The sequence below is a fragment of the Apium graveolens genome, chromosome 5 (assembly GCF_009905375.1).
Source record: "Apium graveolens cultivar Ventura chromosome 5, ASM990537v1, whole genome shotgun sequence".
Lineage (NCBI taxonomy): Eukaryota > Viridiplantae > Streptophyta > Magnoliopsida > Apiales > Apiaceae > Apium > Apium graveolens.
The window spans coordinates 175,874,442-175,894,099 of NC_133651.1; positions in this window are offsets into that span (position 1 = coordinate 175,874,442).

The following is a 19,658-nucleotide window of genomic DNA, read 5'->3' on the forward strand; positions in this document are numbered from 1 at the left end:
ACCTCCGCATTTAACCTATGCCGCCACCCAAGGAGGAGCCCAGGTAGGAGCAACTGAACCTCAGCCTCAAGGGACGATTCCCCCTGCTCCTCAAGGGACGAATTCTCAACTTCAACAGCTGCATACACCTTTGAATTCTCGACCTGTTGGGTATGAGTATTCAACCATTGTGATCACCAACCGCTTATGGGATGCCTCTTTACCATGAGGTTGGAGGAAGTGGGCATGCTAATCAGAGTGAAGCACAAGGGCAGACGCCCCAATATATACGTGGTTTAGCTCCTATCCCGGAGGATCAAGAATTTTATGGTCCTTACACTGAGAGAGACTCCGAATCCTCGGAGGATGATGTGGTCCCAAGAAAGAGGCATGCTGGTAAAGAGCCGATGCCTGATGGTAACCAATGTCCTAGGAGCACCCGAGGGATGAATCCCCAAGAAGTGCAGGAGAGAATCAGGGCTCACGAGGCTGAGATTCAAAGGCTGAAACGCGACTTGGACGCGCACCAGGCCCCCAGACCCCCACTACCTCCAAGGGGGAGGGAGAAATCCTCCTCCAATCATAGATATGGATGGTCTGCTACAGAGAAGGACTGTTGTCCCAAGGGCTGATCCAAGCAATATTCTTCCCCTTGGAGATCCTGATGACCCTACTCCACCATTCACAGAAGAAATAATGAGCGCCCATATCTCAAGGAAGTTCAAGATGCCCACCATCAAAGCTTATAATGGCACCGGAGATCTCGCTAATCATGTCAGGATATTCTCTAATGCACTGTTATTGCAGCCCGTGAATGACGCTATTAAGTGTCGGGCCTTTCCCCAAACCCTGTTGGGAATGGCTCAAAGATGGTATAGTCGTTTGCCCCTGAATTCTATTGGGTCCTTCAGAGAACTAAGTCAGGCTTTTATTAAGCAATTCATCAGCAGGAGAGTGCATAAGAAAAGTTCAGCGTCCCTCATGAGTATTGTGCAGGGAGCGAAGGAATCCTTGAGAGACTATCTGAATCATTTCACAAAGGAAGCTTTAAAAGTCCCGGACCTTGATGACAAGGTAGTTGTGATAGCACTGCAACAGGGAACTAGGGACGAGTTCTTCAAGATGTCCTTGACCAAGTGCCCCCCTGAAAGCATGTTGCAGCTCCAAGATAGGGCAGGGAAATACATCAAAGTGGAGGAGAGCATGAGGAAGACAGTAGTGAATAACGAGCCCGCTGGTGGCAAAAAGCGAAAGACTGATCTGGAGTATATTGTTAAGGACAAGTATCCTAGAACTGAGCAAAACCTTGATTCAACCCCGAAGAAGGGAGGACCTGGGCAAAAGTTCACTGAATATGCTAAGTTGATTGCTCCTAGAAGCCAGATCTTGATGGAAATCGAGAAAGATAGAGGTATTCGTTGGCCTAAGCCCCTGAAGGCTGATCCTACCAAGCTAGATAAGAGCAAATATTGCAGGTTTCACAAGGATGCTGGTCATGACACCGATGAGTGTAGACAATTAAAGAAGGAAATAGAGTTCTCATTCAAAAAGGAAGATTGAGCAAGTACACTGGAGGTGGAGGAGATAGGAATAACAATGGGAGAAAGAACTTTGAAGATCATAGGAGGGACCAAGACGATCAGGGGCAGAATCCCCAGCCTAAGGGACCGGTGATAAATGTAATCTTTGGAGGACCGCGACTCCGAAGGCTTGTGATAAATACAATTTTTGGAGAACCAAATGCTGCTGGATTATCCAGGAACTCTAGAAAAGGGTATACTAGAGAGGTTATGCATATTATTGGGGAAGCCCCGAAGAGGGCCAGGACAGGAGTGACAATGGCATTTGATGATTCTGACTTGGAGGGTGTGAAATTTCCTCTTGACGACCCGCTGATCATAACACCAATAATAGGGAACAACCCAGTGAAGAGGGTCCTTGTAGATAATGGTGCCTCGGTGGACATTTTACTCCTTGATACCTTTTTAAGGATGGGTTACAATGATTCTCAACTAACCCCGACCGATATGCCAATATATGGATTCGCAGGAGTGGAGTGCCCCGTGGAAGGGATAATTAAGTTGCCAATAACCATAGGTCAGGAACCAAGGCAAGTAACACGGATGTTGGACTTTGTGGTAGTAAAGGCTAGTTCAACTTACAACGCGATCATGGGATGAACAGGAATACATGCCTTCAAGGCAGTCCTTTCCTCCTACCATTCAGTGATGAAGTTTCCCACCCGGAATGGGATTGGAGAAGAGAGAGGAGATCAAAAGATGGCAAGGAGTTGTTACGTGGCCTCTCTTAGGGAAGATGGAGTTGGGGGGCAGGTTCTGCCTATTGAAGATCTGGATATCCATGAGAATGTTGAGAAAAGAGGGAAGCCAGTAGAAGACTTGGTTTCGATTCCTTTGGCTCCCGAGAATCCTGAAAAAGTGACTTTTGTTGGAACAACACTAGAGGAACCCCCTTAGAGGGAAGTTGGTAAATTTTTTGCAAGAAATTAGTGATGTGTTCGCATGGTCGGCAGCTGATATGCCAGGTATATACCCAGAACTGATCACTCACAAGCTGAATGTGGATCCAAATCAAAAGAAAGTGAAGCAAAAGAAAAGAAGTTTTGCTCCAGAGAGGCAAGAAGCTATTAAACAAGAAGTAGAGAAGCTCTTAGAGGCTGGTTTCATCGAGGAGATACAATTTTCGGAATGGTTAGCAAACCCTGTGATGGTAAAGAAGGCTAATGGAAAATGGAGGATATGTGTGGATTTCACCGATTTGAATGACACATGCCCCAAGGACTGTTTTCCATTGCCAAAGATAGATACATTAATAGATGCTACTAATGGACATGAGATGCTGAGCTTCATGGATGGATTCAGTGGATATAATCAGATCAAGATGCACAAGGATGACATCCCAAAGGTATCATTCATCACTGACTTTGGTGTTTATTATTATCTTGTTATGGAATTTGGTCTAAAGAATGCAGGAGCCACCTATCAAAGGTTGGTAAATAAGATTTTCAAGGATCTTATTGGCAAGACCATGGATATGTCAATGACATGTTAGTCAAGAGTCTAGTAAAGACTGACCATATAACCCATTTGAGGAAAGCTTTTGAGGTCCTGAGATATCACAAGATGATGTTAAATCCTGCAAAGTGTGCTTTCGGAGTGGGATCTGGAAAGTTTTTTGGATTGATGGTCTCCAAAAGAGGAATTGAGGTCAATCCCGATAAAATATAGGCAAACCTGGACATGAAGCCACCAAAAACTATCAAAGATGTACAAAAGCTCACTGGAAGGGTTGCTACATTGGGGAGGTTCATCTCCAAATCTGGGGACAAGTGATTGTCGTTCTTCAAGTCCTTGAAGAAAGTTAAGGATTTCGTATGGACTGATCAAAGCCAGAAGGCATTCGAAGAATTGAAGATATATATGGCCCAGGCCCCGTTGTTGGCTAAGCCAGCTCCGAATGAAATTTTATACTTGTACCTGGCCATTTCAGAAAATGCCTTGAGCGTTGTATTGGTTAAAGAGGAACTTAAAGTTCAGAAACCCGTATACTATGTTAGCAAAATTCTGTATGGAGCTGAGTTGAATTATTCAACTATTGAGAAGCTTGCTTTAGCCTTGGTAATGGCTTCAAGAAAGTTGCGTCCTTACTTTCAGGCTCATCAAGTTGAGGTGCTAACAAATCAACCCTTGAGAAATATTATTCATAGTCCCAAGGCTAGTGGGAGGCTAATTAAGTGGGCAATAGAGTTGGGAAAATTTGACATCAAGTACAAGCCATGAACGACAATAAAAGCCCAGGCATTCGCTGACTTCGTGGTGGAATGTACCATACCCAACCAAGAAGTCGGGGGTAGGAAGACACTATACCTCAAGACACAGAAGTTGATAAAGGAGGCAAAGAAAAGGACGTTAAGGATAAGTAATATTAGGTTCTCTATTTTGATGGAGCATCAAAAACAAATTCAAGTGGAGCAGGGCTAGTTTTACAAAGCCCCGATGGGTTCTTGATTGAATATGCTATGAAGTTAGACTTCCCAATCATAAACAATGAAGCAGAATATGAATCTCTGATAGCTGGCCTCGGCCTAGCAGGGACACTGAGAGACAAGAACTTGAAAGTCTATGGAGACCCGAAGTTGATCATATCCCAGGTGAAGGGAGATTTTGAGGTAATGGATGATACGATGGCTAAGTATTTCCGCCTAGTAAGAGCTTTGATGACTCAATTCGATGAGTGCCATGTTGAGCACATCCCAAGGGAGGAAAATGCTAAGGCGGATGCATTGTCAAAGTTTGCTTCATCTGAGATAGAGGAAAGTTCAAGAAGCGTATACTTCCATGTTTTGAAGACACGAAGCATTAATGTTAAGCTTGTAGCTCCTATAGGGCTGGGGACGTCATGGATAAATCCCATTAAGGCCCATATTTAAACTGGTTAGCTGCCAAATGACGTGACTGAAGCACAAAAGTTGGATGTTCGAGCACTGAGATACTTCTTGATCTTATGTGGTTCCTTACTTAAGTTGTCTCAGGCCCGATGAGGCATGCTTGGCTCTTGAGGAGGTACACGAAGGTATCTGTGGGTAACACTTGGGGGGCAGAGCGCTGGCTCATAAGATAACCCGTTTAGGCTTCTATTGGCCAGCGATGATGGCCGATGCCAAAGAGTATGTGAAGAAGTGTGATCGTTGTCAGAAACATGCACCCGTTGTTCGACAACCCCCCGAGATGTTGACTTCCATCAACTCTCCCATCCCCTTTGCCATGTGGGGAATGGATATACTTGGGCTTTCCCCACGGCCACAGCATAAATGAAGTTCCTGATTGTAGCCATTGATTATTTTACTAAATGGATTAAACCCAAGCCTTTGGCCAAGATCACACTAAGCAGGTTGCACAATTCTTGTAGGAAAACATCATATGCCGATATGAAATTCTCCGTATCCTAGTTACCGATAATGGAACACAGTTCAACAATGAGGAATTTAAGAAGTATTGTGAGGAGAATGAAATTGAGTTACGGTTTACCTCCATGGCTCACCCGCAAGCCAATGGGCAAGTGGAAGTGGCAAATCGAATAATCCTGGATGGACTAAAGAAGAAGATCGAGAAATCGAGGAATAACTGGGTGGATGAAATACTCCCAATACTATGGGCCTATAGGACTACCTGTAGAGTCATGACTGGAGAAACTCCCTTCATGTTAACATATGGGGCATAAGCGATTTTTCCTGTATAGATATCACATTCGTCTCCCAGGATTCAAGATTTTAATGCTGAGGAAAATGAGGAAGGGAAAAGATTATCCCTGGATCTAATTGATGAAGTACGAGATGAGGCACATGCGAAGATAGTGGAATATCAGAAAAAGGCTTCGTTCTACTACAACCTAAGTGTTAAGGAAAGGTTCATTAAACAAGGTGACTTGGTTCTGAGGAAGGTGGAAGCTTCCGGTGTTGGGCAGAAAGGAAAACTTTCCCCAAATTAGGAAGGGCCATACAAGGTCAAAAGTGTTCAAGGAAGAGGAACCTATAAGTTGGAGACTATGGATGGTTTTGAAGTCCCGAGAACTTGGCATGCACAAAACCTGAAGATTTACTATGTGTAAGATGGTTAAGCACGATTCTCACTTGTCAAGATGACGAGTAGGTTGAAAAGCACCTTGAAGCTTTGCTTGCTTAGGATTACATGTTATAGTTTTATTCTTTAAATTTTGAGATTTATTAAGACTTGTGTAAGGGATGAATCCCAACAGTTTATAAAATTCAGAAAGTTTCCAAAATATGTTTAAAAATCCCTATAGCATGGCAAGTAAACTAAGTGCATGAGATAAAAACGTAAAGTTTGATAAATAAGACTGGTTCAAATAAGCAATACAAAGACTGATAAATAAAGTCTCAAAGACAACGTTAAATAAATAAGCCACGCAGGGCTAGAAAAGCTCTAAGGGGCAGAAGTGCCCTCGACATCCATATCATTGTCTCCACCACTCTCACTGGATGTCTCATTGGTCCCGGAGGAAGAAGAGCTATTATCATCTGCAGAAGGCCTAGAAGATGACACGGGAGGAGGAAGAAGTGGGTCCTGAGGGGTACGATCCGAGACGACCACTTGGGTGCGAAACCTCTGTAGTAAGGCCTCGTCGTCAGGGCAGACATAGTCCACTGGGTTAATATCGGGACAAGCCTCGTTCACGGTTCCAAGGGCCGTGTCCCAGCCAGTCCTAAAAACCCAGGGAATACCGAGTCGTCCCTCACCCTCATAGACTGAGTGAACTCCTCCAAGTCCAAATAGTTGTCGATCGCCTTGTCCTTCTCAGCCCTCAGCACAACCAGCTCAGCATTAGACTCTTTGAGCTCCTCCTCCTTACGCTTCAACTTTCTCTCCAAAGAAGCGTACTTCCTCCGCTGCTTCTTAAGGGCATTGTCAGCCTTGTCCGAGGCCCTCTTCCATGATTCAGCTTGCCTCACAGTGGCTTGGAAGTAGGCGTTAGACTGAAATGAAAAAATAAACAAAGATATAAGGTAAGTGTATGCTACAAGTAAAAAGAGAGTAAAATTTTAAGAAAGGGTCATACCGAGGCCAAGGATTGATCACCCATGAGCTTTATCCTCTCCAAGTCTGGGGCATCCACAACATCAGTGAAGTCCTTGGGGGTTACACCGTGGTAGGACCAATCCCAGGCATGCTTTGTGGATCCAACCATAGTATCCCCTCGGTGAAATCCCCAAAGAGGCTGGAAAGCACCAGTTCCAGCAGAGACAGGAGCAACAGCAGAGATAGGAGCATTTGGGGCTTCGGTTCCCTCAGAAGGAGCCTCCACCATAGGCTCCTTGTGCTTCCTTAAGAAGCTAGGCTCCATAGCCTCCCCCCAGGTGTCCAGTCCCGTGAGCCGAGCCTTCTTCATCCTCGCGGTTTCTTCAACGACAGGCACGTTATCCTTATTGATTTCCTTAGCAGCTGTAAAAATAAGAGAAAAACAAAAATAAGTGGTGTCAATAATGCATGGAAGAAATTAAAAATAAGAAGGGAAGAAAAGTACCCTGAGGAGAAACTAAGGAGAGCCCCACTTGCATAAGGGAAAACTCCTCTAAAAGAGTCCATCTAGGAGTGGCACCATAATCCCGAATGAGCTCATTATAAATGATAGCCTCCTCGGGGGTTAGGTGAATGGATTTGAGGCTACCATCGCTAACCTTCCCGAAGGAAGATCTGAAGAGGGTGCCTGTGATATCCTGTATTTTTAAAATTATTATAATTATTATTTGAATATATATATATATATAGATGTGCTTTTATGATTTAGAAGGAATAAAATGGTGGATATTTTATTCCTGTTTGAAAAGTTCGTGTTTTTAAATGGTAATGTGCTAACGGTTAAGTGTTGTATCGATCCTTGTTAATTTCTGAAAATATTTCTTTGAATGTATTATTTTCAAAAGTTATTTGAAAGTCGATCTTATTGATATCGGTAAATTGAAATTGTTTTGAAATATCCGGGAAATATTGTGCAATTATTTTATCAATAAATAATATATTATGGGAATTTTGGTGAATTATCTGATGATAGATATTTATATTTGGGTATGTATATGTGATAAAGTGTAAGTATTTTGATTTTTAATATGTCCAGAATAAAGTATAGATAATTATGGTATTTTTCTGGTAATTTTTGGAGTGTTATATGATTTTATAAGGATTTATAGATTTAATAATTATTTTCCAGAGTAATTATAAAACTATTTTATAAAGCCGGAAATCGTCCAACATCAACCTTTTTTGTGTTTTTACAACCCGAAACTCTTCGGAAAACTCCTTTGAAACATAATCTGATAATTCTGGTCATTTTCCGTGTTTTGACTTTTTCGATCCGGATTACGGTTTGACCCGTACGAGTCCCGGCGTAAATTTTTTGATACGATAATAATTTCGGTAGATCAATAAAACTCGTATTCTCGAGAGACGGGATGTTTTTACAATATTTTCTCACAGGGTGTTTTATTAGAAGTTCGGTTTTGATAATTATCTAAATCTGGTATTAAATTGTATCGTTTTTATAGTTACTTAACGGCTAAGTATTCTATTTTTGGATCCGATATATAAGTGTAAATTCAGTATTAAATTCCAAAATATTTCAAAAATCATGAAACTTATATTTTATTAGTATTTGAATATTTTGAGAATTTTAAATTTATTTCGGAATTTTTTTCGGGTTATATTTACCTGCACGTTTGTTCGTTAAATCATAAAATGCGGATGACGCGCGATTTATAAATATATTAAAAATTATGAAAATTTTATTTTATTAGTTTTCAAATATTCCGAGAATTTTAGAAAATATTTCGATTTCATAAAAATTATCGGACCGGGCCCCTATCGGGACGTCAAACCCCACAAAAATTGTATTTTCATTTTTATGGAATCGCGGGACTTTCAAATATATTATATTTTCATATTTTTGAAATATTCATAATTTTTAGGAAATTTGGGTATAAATTTTATATTTATTTGATTAAATATTATTCCCCGTTATTTATTAATTTTGGGCTAATTATTTAAATGTTATATTGATTTTAGTTTATAAAAAAAAGAAAAAAAAAACAAAAACGTGAAAAAACTTCTAACCTACCAACCCCCCCCCCCCCGCCCCCGCGACCTACCCCCTCCCCTTATCTGTTTTCCTTTCTTCCCCCAGAATACTCATCTCTCCCTTCTTCTCCCTTCTGTCTCTCCCTGTTTATATTTTTAATTTTCAAAAAATCATATCTTACAAACCGTACATCCAAATTTCAATTGTTATATATATAAATGATCAGCGTTTCGATACCTACGCATAGGTATATATATTGTGAGGTTTTGAGAAGAAAATTTGTGGAGCATATTTTCCCTTTTAATTTATTTTTGGAGCATAGAAAAGGAGTTTGACTGTGTTGATTACTCCACATGGCATCTCAGCGTGTATATGTCTTTGGCTATTAATTTCGGATTTTTCTAGAGATATTTTCTTGGTATTGCATGCCCAAACTAAGACACTACTAAAGGTTGTTAACCTTCTTGTAGTCACAACACACACAAGTGATGGCATCCCATCCAACTCCTATCAGACAAACATGTCTACCTTGTGTCCCCTATAGTTAGGGTTGTTCATCTCATTCAGAGTAAACGAATATGAAAAGAATTCAAAATTAAACAAATAATCAAGGGTTTATAATAATTGACTTAGTAATGCAATTCTTGGAACAAAACTGAATAGGTTCCAAAGCTGATATTTCTGGAGAAAAATGAAATCCAGAAATAAAATTCCGGAGGAAGGTGGACACTTCACTATCACAATTTAACAAAGCTACTAAAACCTAAAATTAGGCTTCATGACAGCCTCTGGCACATTACGTGATTGAAAACGGGTGTTAGTGAACATATCCTCCAATAGATACTTCTTTTTGAGAGATGTCAAAGGATTTATATAAAGAGAAGGTATTGCCAAGGTCTTAATACTTATCCTCTATTTAAACTCTTCTGTTTCTTCTTCATGTTCCAAGGATATCAATAATTTTCATCATCGTCGAATCGTAGTAGCCTCAGAAGATTCCACAATAGAAGTTTGCAACTACCAGGAGTTTTGTCCATCTCAACACACCCATCTCCAATGAATGCACCTATCTTAGCTTACTCGTTGGTACTATATCCCATAGTCCAACAGAAACTCGATATGAGCTCAAGTGTCCCCACATAGCTATACACACTCCTACACACTCTCATCTCTAGTTTACTATAACCTCGACTCTAATACCAACCTGTAACGTCCCAATTATCCGGGGTCAAGGGATTTGGTCTTCACTACAAAACCTCAATCCAAAATAACCTGTTTAATCAATAAATAAATGCCAGCAAATCAAATTTAGCATTTGTGACGCTAAACTACACCCAAGATCTTTTCAGGTTACAGTTCTAGAAATAAGTTATCCAAATTCTACAAATAAATTTTTCACTTTATTTTAAAACTCTTTTTGAACAAATCCAAATCTCGAGACCAACTATACAATACATAACTATAATATAATATAATATAAACAACTTTACACAAAAGAGCTTACATTAGTTCGCAAACCATGGACCAACCACCTTCCAAAAGCTTCTTCTGTGCTTTTTCAAGTTACACGGCTAAACAACGCAAGCTAATCCTCACTTGAAGGTTAGATTTAAAAACAGGCAAGTATGAGCGAAATAAATGCTCAGCAAGTTCATTATAACATATATGTGATCTTTTGATATAGAAACTGACGTCTACAATACTGCAGAACATTTAAAATCATAAATGCTGGATCAGAAAATTTAGTCAAAGAATCGCAAAATTGGTTCCTCATCTATATTCAAAATCCTTTTGAAATTTTTGAGCGAAATGCTTCAGCAATACTTTGAATCTCGACGAGAATAAAACTCGTAAAATAGTGTTTACGGGAATATCGTAAACAACTATAACATGAAACAGTGATTATGGACTAAATCATGAACTTTATATCCATTTAAATCAAAACCCCAATCATGATATCAATATTCATTTTGATTTCACAACAAACTAGATATCAATACGAACTTTGATGCTCACAACATCCCATACTGAAGTCAACATCAATCATCTACCACTTTTGACATTTACCAACAAACTAAATATCAATATCAATCTTATATATAAATAAGAACTATATCTCAATTTATCCAAAGCAGAAACACTTGATAAATCATTTATTTATGATTATCAACAATAGTATTTGCATGAGAATAAAATCTATCATAAGTTTAAAGAGTAAGCTATAAGTTTTAGATTGGAATCTTTCTCCGATGGACGTACTATCACATGCTCATCAGCCCGTCTGATATCACTGGATCATGATTCGTAGAAAGATGTCCCAAAACACGAGTACTCAAACAAAAGGCAATATATCTGCCTGTGGCATAGTTTGTAATATAAATATTTCATATAATACATGTCCCTTTGCTGGACCGTCCACCCCGATCACTTATGCATTCATCCAATAAAAAAATATTTTTACCGAGGAATTGAATCAATCAATATCCCCAAATAACCGACTCCCCATTTCACATGGTCCAAAGTAACGGCATCAACTAATGGCGAGATAACTAGAATGATTAGTTATTCGCTTAATATATCATCAAAATCCACTATATAGAGTATATCTGGATATAATAGTTATTCACTATATATCTGGAAATTGAATTATATGCTAGTAGAAAAATTGCAATAATAGCATTGTTTCAATAATCCAATGATTATATGCATGCAATGTCACACAAAATTTTTGTAAAGTAATCTAAATTTTTGAGTATGTAAACATTTATAAATCTAAGTAGTTTGATATGTAAAATATATAGCTATTCTGGAATTAGAATTGCATAGAGAACTTGCCTTTGGTTTTTAGCAGTTAGTCACGCTCACAATAACACAATTATTCTGTCATTCTGCCTCAAGACATCACCATCATTTACTTTACTAATTCTCTTGTCTGCTGCTCATGTTGTTGGTATAAGCCTGATATGCAATACCATTCCATTTCACTCTTTATTCAACTTCTAGTTCTGATCGCCTCGAACGACCCACATCAATAATTAAAATATAGTACTTTAATAATCTAATCGATAATTATCCAACGAATTTTGTGTCAAAACTCTATCGTCTACCCATTTGATAGCCCACATATAAAGATAACAGTTAAATACATGACTCTTGACCCACGTACGTACGTAATTTACATAGAACGTAAACACATAACTCACGTATCTCATAATTCATTTAATACATAAGTCAGATCATCAAAAGACATGTCTCGATACTTTTAAAACTAAAATCGGGTCGAAAATATGATTTACCGGTCAATAAACAACTCAGATGATTCGCAAAATAAGCGATCTTTTGAAATGAAAGAATTTGGGTCTCGAAACTATTTTTAATGAAAGCGGAATATTTTTTTTGAGTCTAGACGCGTTCATTTCGTATTAAACGGATGAACGGTCTATTTTATACGAATAAAATAAGAATAAATCAAATAATTGAATATTCAATGCCTTTATATAATTTAAAGAGCTCAAAATAATTTTAGATTATTATTTGGCTCAATTATAAATAATTACTCTTTATCAACTATTTATAAATAAAATTAATTGATTGAATGGATTAATCAATTAATTAAATGGATAAATAATTAATCAAAACAAATTATAAATAATTAAATCAAATTATAATTTTCAAAAATAGTAAAAGATAATAATTTGAAATTGAAATAGATATTTTACAAAAATTTTAAAATAACATCTTTGTAAAACGGACTTTTCCCGCGGTCGGAATCCCTCAAAATTAATCCCAAACAACACAATGCAACAATACTCTAATAAAATTTATAAATTTAAAACACACAATACTTTATATTTGCACGTATAAACATGCTGGAAACAAAAAACACGGTCATCTGAACAAAAATTCGGACCAAAACTGACTTCTCCAACAAATTCTAAAAATTATGAATTAAATATATAAACACTCACTACACTATATATGGGCTATTGCAAGCCCAATATACATTAGTGCTACATAAAGTGTTGCTATAAAGATAAAACTTAGTAATCTATTGCAATATTTTGAAAAATCTTGCATAAAAGCAGAAAGTGTTGCAAGGGAGAAGATACTTATGAAATTTTCGGAACAATTATAATACTTTAGCAAAGTGTTACAATAAACGAAACACTTTTTACCACAAAATTCTGAAATTAGTACCAAAAATAGAGGCGGGATACTGAAATTGTAACGCCCTCCAAACCTAGGATATAACTCTGGGGGTTACTAGCTAATCTTCAAACCTGTACAACCTGTATAATAATTAAGCAGCTGTATATCTATACCCCTTTTATACTAACCAGGATCTTTTTAGGTTGAAGTATGAAAACAAGAACCACATTCTACTTTTATTACAATTCAAATTTAAAATCTCACAAAACTCTCTTTATTACAAACCACAGTCTAACAAGTTTTAAACTACCTTTCTTCTTTATTAAAACACACACATTACTATCTACACTACACCTGCTCAGGCAACTCAAAGCTTTCTTCCTGGATCAGGATCAACACCGTTGGTATGAGAGGGTCCCGCGACTTGACTCGTTTCTTTACCACTCGAGTCCTGATAGATTTCATTTTCCTTCTTAATTGAAAACAATAAGGTGAATAACAACAAAAAAGGGGGTGAGCCATAAGTTTCTCAACAAGTCCATAATATATAAGCAGTGTTATAGTAAATCCAAATGAACCGGTAATTCATATACATCTGCAAAGATATAACCCAGTGAGAAAAGAATGAAGGCCACTATTAGCGAATATCAAACGAACTAAACTAGATACAAGTTCACACCTATATTCTGCTGATCAGCCAGGATACAGTGCATATCCATACCTCGATATATAGATCCATTCGGGTAACCAGGCTCTACAGCCCAACACACGGATCCGGTTAATTCTTGGTCCTTAGGATCAAGTGTATACCTAAACCTAATCGTCACCATCCAGTCAATAGATGAGTGTAACAGCTTGCACTTCTGGACTATTAATTCTAAATACAAAAACTTAAATAAAATAGATTCTTATTCGATAATTTAAATATATCATGAAGGTCAAAGAAGCGGTCAAACTCAATAATCAAAATCATAAAAACGGAGACGCAGCTCCACAAATCTGATAATAATTGTCTAACAGATAATCAAATTTATTCTTTTAATATGAAAGTCTTTATTATAATTCAAATAACACGAAACTAAGCAGCACAGATCTTCACATAGTTCACATTCCTTATTCTTAATATGCTCCAAATTCCGAACCTGAAATGTTAAAAGGAGTGAGCTACACAGCTCATCAAGTACAAATTGACTAACTCTTAAACAGAAAAACAATGGGTGTTTTATTAAAACGATTTTTCTTAAAACAATAATAATTTTGTAAAACATTTTCTAAAATAAATCCAACCCAAAGTTTTATATTTTAAAAGTCAGAATTTAAAACAGAACATGGCAGATTTTATAACAGTACAGATTTTATAACATATCAGAATAGAATAAAACAGAACGAAACGGTAATTCTTATAAATACCACAGTCTTGATCTACGGCCACACTCTTCCAGTAGCCGGCATCTAATTCTTATTCTTATTCTTTATACCACACTTTTCCAGTGGTCGGCATCTAAAGTTCAATAATTACGCGCTCTTAATAGGTATCTAAAGTTGCACACTCGTGCGCCTAATAAGGGTATCTAAGGCTAGTTCCGGAACTATAGCGTAAATTATGAACGAGTTCGAAAACGTAGAGACTGGGTTCTAAAATTCACAAATACTTATATCTTATAATTTCAAAATCAAAGTTCTTATATTTTATACGAAATCAAAAACAGAATTGAAATATCTTTTTCGAAAATTAAAAGTAAGTCAAAAGTACTTACCTCGAAGTCGACTGAAAATCGAAAATTACACACGATCAGATCCTAAAATTTTAATTAGCAAAACACATAATAATTAATAACAAATTTGTACACTCAGATTACATGAAGCACTTAAGCAAACAAACTAGCAGACCACGTATTTTGATCACATGCACATAATTACATTAATCAATTAGATTTACCATTGTCTACTATTAACAATTCAATAATCTAAAATAAATTTAACAAGGCTTCTGCATGCATGTACAGTTAACTCATGAAACATATTAATCCTTTGTACAATTTCCTTAGAACTATTCGCGCAATTATACAAAAAGAAACTTGAACATATGGAACTATGCATGCACTTTGGACAAAATAGACAAAAAAATACATGTAAACAAAATTAACAAACAAATTTGCAATAAAATTAAAGTACTAAATATATAACAAGCACAAAACTTATACGTTAATACTAAATTAAATTTACTAACTTAAAATTTACAAAACCTTTAAACTAGCACGTAAACATATATCAGCTAATAAAATATTACTAAAAAAAATTTATCAATAAAGAAAAAAAACAAGCCAATTAAGTAATCGAACATGTTAATAGCTTTAATTATTCATAAAAAAAAAGAACCACACGGGCGCATGTTTCATTCTCAGACCAATTAAAACATGGTAGACAACTATTATACTCAAACAAAACTAAACATATTGAAACATACATGTGCAAAGCTACGCATGTCGTACCAAAAATAAAATAAAAAGAAAATACGTACCTTTAGCTCTAGCTCAAATCTGTCTGCACGGCTCAAAATTATTATAGAGGGGTTCTTATATAGGCACACAAACACACAACCCTAATTTTAATTAGGATATAATACAATTTCCTCCTATAGATTTTGTATGCTCTCCAAGCAAATTCTAAAAATAAAATATTTGACACACAAATACCTAAAATAAAAAGATTTCGATTTTCTAATTTATTCTTACACTTATTTCCACAAATAACAAATCTTTTCCCAACTCAATAACTTACACAAAAAGTTTCCGGGATATTCTAATTTAAAATATTTTTCTAAACGAATTAATATCATAATATCTAATAAATAAATTAAATATAAAATTACGGATTTTACATTCTTCCCTCCTTAAAAAAATTTGGTCCCCAGATTCACATAATTTTTTTTAATAAGTCATTAAAGAAAAGAAATCATACCTTAATTATGATGGTCGTCATTTCCTGTGAGCTGGAATACACGTCCTTTGCCCATCTTGTTATCTGCTTCCTTCCTTGGTTGCGGTGGCGGGTTGTGCGGGCAATTCGAAATCTTGTGTCCTACTTATCCGCAATGAAAACAAGCACCGGTATTCCAACGACAGACCTTGTCCGGATGATTCTTGCCACACCTCGTACACCTCTCTCGATCATCTTGACCTCCAATGTTATCGTACACATGTGGCTTCTTGAGTGGCCCCCCTTGAAAAGATTGCCCACCAGTTTGAGTGAACCGCCTCTTATTCCAGATGCCAGACACCTTTTCAGATTCTGCCAAGCCCCTTTCGATCACTAACGCCTTGTTAAGGACAGCTTCGTATGTCTGAAGTTCAAAAGATGCCACAGAGTTCCTGATGTCACTTCGAAGTCCCTCTTCCAATCTTCGTGCTCGACTACTCTCATCTGCTACTAAGGTCGACGCGTATTTTGCAAGCTTTGCAAATTCTGCTTCGTATTGAATGACGGTTTTATCCCCTTGCTGAAGGCGAATGAAGTCCCTCTCTTTCTGCAGACGAACTGTTCTAGGAAAGTACTTGTCCTCTAAAGCCTTCTTGAACTTTTGCCAAGTGTACGGTTCAGGATTTTCTTCAAGATTCGTTGTTGTCTCGTTCTTCCTCTTCTCCATAAGCCACCGGTCGTTAGTGCTTCCTTGCAATTGGTACACAGCTAAGGTCACCTTCTGTTGCTCATTGCTCCCAAGAAGTCCAAAATCTTTTTCCATCTCTTGGATCCACATCTCGACTACTGCCTGATCAGTTGCTCCATCAAAAGTTGGCGGGTTCAAACGCTTGAACTGAGAGACGATGTTGGGCTTCGGTTGCTGATTCACAAGTACAGCTAGAGTTTCAGCCAGCTGGTCAAAGACGTTTCCTCCTTCATCATTGTTGCCCTGATTTCCATTATTGTTCTAATTTTCGTTGTTGTTCTGATTATCTCCGTCCATCTTTTCTAGAACACACAAAACAAATTCTAAACTTATATTCAATAAACAAAAAGCACAAAAGTCAAACATATCAAATAATCACACAAATAAATGCCTAAATCCAATATAATTTTATAAGACCTATACGATAATCTAAAGGATCGCATCCTAGGGAATGTACTAGTCCCATACCTAATACACTCCGAAGGACAGCCTGCTCTTGATACCAACTGTAACAGCTCGCACTTCTGCACTATTAATTCTAAATATAAAAACTTAAATAAAATAGATTTCGATTTTCTAATTTATTCTTACACTTATTTCCACAAATAACAAATCTTTTCCCAACTCAATAACTTACACAAAAAGTTTCCGGGATATTCTAATTTAAAATATTTATCTAAATGAATTAATATCATAATATCTAATAAATAAATTAAATAAAAATTACGGATTTTACAATGAGCAACCAGAACAATCGGTATGCTTTGATGCATCCCAACATCTGAATATATCAGGATATATATATATATAACTATTGGAATATGAATAGAGGATTCAACAAATTAGGAGAAATTAGGAATCGAAATGAAATATGAACAAAGGAATGATAATTGTGTATCAGTGTTTGTGAACAAAAGTTATTAATATGTAACTGCGATAAGAATCTGAAATTAATTCACTATTTTAAAATTAGAATAGGGGAAAAACTTGTCTTTCATGTGACCTTCTCCAAGTGTATCACCTTCCTCTATCCCCGGATCGATCTGCCTTGTTGGCTTCGCTTCTATTAAAGAAATAGACCTATTTAGTCATCTCACACTTCAATCGCGTCTCAAACCGACTTCACATAACCCTTATTGTCTACTTGTACATGTATTACTGACTCGTATAATAATTATTAACAAATAAGACTCGATTAACCACATAATTCATATACACATAAGTCACATAGTCTTTCTGGGCTTAAAATAATTTTTAGAATCGAAATCGACTCGCTATTCGCTTTACTGAACAATATCTGGCTCGTTTCCTATTTTTATGAATTTATTGGACTCGTCTCGATACGTAATAAGGCTTACAAGTAAATAAATATCGAAATTTGACTCGCTTCTAAAAGAAATTAGGAGTTTATACTATTTTTAATGAAAACAAATCATTAATTTGAGTTGAAGGCCTTTCGTTTCGCTCAAATTAGGTAAACAATTCAATTATTATTCAATAAATACAGATAAATAAATTTATTATTCAATATAAATAATTATTCCTAATTATTAAACCCTAAAAATATTTTTAAATAATTATTTGGAAAAAATCAGAATAAAAAATGATTTTCCATCATTTTTGGAAATAAAATAAATTTATTATGAATTATAGAAAATAATTTGATTAATTATCAAAATAATTAATCAATTTTTAATAATTAATAAATAATAAATAAATAAATAATAAATAAATTAAAGAAACAATTAATTCTAATTTTTAGAAAATATTTCAGAATTACTTATAATATAAATCAAATAATTAAATTATTAATTAATCAATTTATTAAATAAATAAAACTGATTTTATAATTGAAAATAAAATAAAAGTAAAATAATTTTCCAAAAACAGTTTTCAGAAAATAGAATTGGGGCAAAACAGATCAAAACCGGGTTGCAAAACGGGTTGCAAAACGGGTTGCAACCGGGTCAAGATAAACAAAAACGGGTCACCAAGAACTCAGAATTCGGCGACAATCCGATCATCGGAGAATTTTCTGGCCAGTCCAATTCTGGCCAATCCAGGCACCGTCGGTTCACGTTTTCAGGGGGTTTTCATTCAACATCAACCCAGGAACACAACCCCCAGGTTTTCATCCATCAATCATCCCCCTGCCGTCTTCTCCGGCCAAAAGCCCGAAGAACTCCAGCCACCATGTATCATCTCCGACGAGCTCGATTTCAGGCCAAAACATGAACCGTTTGTACTATTTTTTACTGGGAATCAATTCTAAATCCTTTCCTAAACATTATTCAATCATCACCATTACTTAATAACCCTCAGGCTAATATTTCCTATCAAACCGACTAAAAGTCCGGCCAAAATCCGATCTGCTTAAATCTTAAATCAAAATTCATGTTTTATATATCAAAATAAAGCTTATAACATGTATAATTAAACGCCTATGCTCAAACATATCTCAGTTTCCTCTAAAATTAAAAACGATCAAACAAAAATTTACAAAAACCCTAGAACACGAATTAACAGTTCAAGCAATCGTTTGTTAAATTAATTAGCATGAATCGATTGTAAACAACACGGGGAAACTATCTCAACCATCAAATCAACCTAATAACCCTAGAATCAAAAAGACCCAAATCGAGTATAAACCCTAGAAATTTAAATTGAAAAATAACGGATCAAAACATGAAATTGGTACCAGAAATCGAAAGAATAGATTGATAGGATCAATTTGAGTACTCACATCGATCGATTTGGTGTTCAGAAATGCTCAAAATCAATGATTGATTCTTGACCCGAAATCCGACCCGACCCTACTTCAGAGAATTTCTGGATTTTTCAGATTTTTTAATAATTTAATTATAATTAATTAATAAAAATTAGGCTATTTATAATAAGTAAAATAATACTCCTAATTAAAATTAAGGCCTTAATTATACATCTTTTAAAATTAATTGGCCCCTAATTTTATAATTTTTGAGTATTAGTTTTTAATTTTTAAATATTTAATATATACAATATATATGCCAAGAATTTCCAAAAATTGTGAATAATTCAAAAATGCAAAGAAATGGTATATTTGAAAGTCTATAAATTTATAAAAATAAAAAATATATTTTGGTTTTTAACACCCAATGGGTCCCGGAAAAGTTATTATTCTTGAAACGAATTTTTTTATAAAATATCTAGATGTTCAGAATAATGCGATGGTACAAGCCGTACTACGAAAAATAAGGCCAATTATTTTTCTTTG